The 1,955-nt window shown below is 42.6% G+C and overlaps 1 protein-coding gene across 1 annotated transcript in view; it reads right to left on the bottom strand.

The window, feature by feature from the left end:
• The window catches only part of KATNAL1 (katanin catalytic subunit A1 like 1), a 49,337-nt gene that overhangs the window by 41,074 nt on the left and 6,308 nt on the right, over window positions 1-1,955 (bottom strand). The gene's annotated exons all lie outside the window — the stretch shown is intronic.

The following is a 1,955-nucleotide window of genomic DNA, read 5'->3' as shown; positions in this document are numbered from 1 at the left end:
GCGAGGCTCCTCCAGGTCCCCTCAGTCAGCCTGTCTCCAAGGCAATCACTATTCTGACCTCTGCCACCAACAGTGAGTTTTGCTTGTTTTTTAAAAATCAGCTATTGAGGTATCGTTTTTACACAATAAAATTCACTAACCTTTGTGTACAATCTGATTTCTTTTAAAAATTGTATCCGATTGCGTACCCACCACCACAGCTGGCATGCAGAAGACTCCCATCACCCAGGATACTCCCCGCTCACCACGCGTCTGTGGGCTCATCACTATAGTTCTGTCTTTTCCAGAACGTGACATAAATAGAATCGCACGGTATGTATTCTGCTGTGTGACTCCTCTCGCTTAGAATGCTTCTGAGATTCAAGCTCATTGCTGCATGTATCAGTAACGCAAGGCTTTTTATTGCTGAGTAGTACCTCATTACACGGATATGCTAAAACCTGTTTTTCATAAACTTGTTCTGTAAAATTTCAAGACACAAACAATACGATCCAGCATAAGGGAGAGTCGAACAATATGAAATATACCAGAAAAATGCTGTTATCTAAAGCTCTTGATAATCTATTAGTTACTACAAAATAAGTACACTTAGAAACATAAGGATGAGACATTTTTAAATGAATAGGCACATATAAAAATGAATTTTAAAACTTCAAGCATTAAAAAAAAAAATCACTGAAAAACTCAAAAGCCTAAAGAAGTATCAATTAGACATAGAAGAAAAGAGAATCAGGAAACCAGAAGACGGAGCTGTAGAAATCTCCCAGAATGCAGCCTAAAAGGGTCAAATAAGTAAGCGAAGGTAAGAAATGCAGAGTAGAAAGAGATGGTCCACCGTATGTCTGTGACAAATTCCAGAAGGAGAAAGGAGAAGCGACATGCAAGCATGTAGTGGCTAAAACATTTCCAAAATCTACAGATGACATTTAACTCCTTGTCTCAAAATCAATAAAAAATAAGTCCACACCTAGAGACACCATAGCAAAACTGAAAGAATGCTAAAAGCAAGAGAGTAATGACATATCGTCTACAAAGGAAAGATAACATACTGACAGCTAACTTTTCAAAAGGATCACTGGTCCCCGGAGACAGAGGGATGTCTTCCAAATGCTAAGGGAGGAGGTGGGCAGGGCAGGGGGTGACTGCCAATCTAGAACTGTATACCAAACTAAACTATTCAAGCGTGGAGGCATTATGAAAAATTCAGACAGAAAAACATGGGTATGAATCCGGGCACCACAAATTTTTAGATGTGTCCTCAGGCAAATCATGCAATTTCTCTGGGCCTCAGTTCTACCTCTATAAAATAGGGAAAATAATATTTAATATCAAAAGGTTATTGTAAAAATTAAATGTGACAATATGTTAACATCATTCCTACCATACAACGAGCAATAAGTCAATGTAACTATTCTTTTACTCCATATTCAATGTTAATAAGAGGTTTGGAGAAGCTTAAATTTTTCCTCAAAAATATCAAGAAATCAACTGACTCATTTTCATTATAAATTCCTAGATGTTATACCGTAAGTTCAATGGCTTTTAACCATCATCTTGGAACACAGAGAGTTTCTAGGAGATCGGCCCCCGTCTAACGGCGGCAGGAAGGGTGTTCGCGACGCCTGCTATTTGACAACGGTCGTCTCGTCTTGAGTTCACCCTGTTCAGCATCTTCGCCAACACTGACCGCTGAGCGGGCTGCGGGTGCTGGGCAGAATGACCAAGGAACACCGCAGGGAGGGCTCAGAACGGGGAGCGCGGTCCACGCTCACGCGCAGACCAGGGGACGGTGCAGCCCCCGTCCCAGATAGACCAGGGGACGGTGCAGCCCCCGTCCCAGATAACCACGTTCTCCACGGCTCAGCTGCAAACGCAACCAACACAGCTGGGGTCCAAGCCCTCTGCAGCTACACCTCCCATTACACCCTTCTCTCCTTCCCATCCAGCCCCCCCAC

Source organism: Pteropus vampyrus, unplaced genomic scaffold (assembly GCF_000151845.1).
Source record: "Pteropus vampyrus isolate Shadow unplaced genomic scaffold, Pvam_2.0 Scaffold52, whole genome shotgun sequence".
Taxonomy (NCBI): domain Eukaryota; kingdom Metazoa; phylum Chordata; class Mammalia; order Chiroptera; family Pteropodidae; genus Pteropus; species Pteropus vampyrus.
Note: the sequence above shows the minus strand (reverse complement) of the source record. Positions and strands in the feature narration are given on the sequence as shown.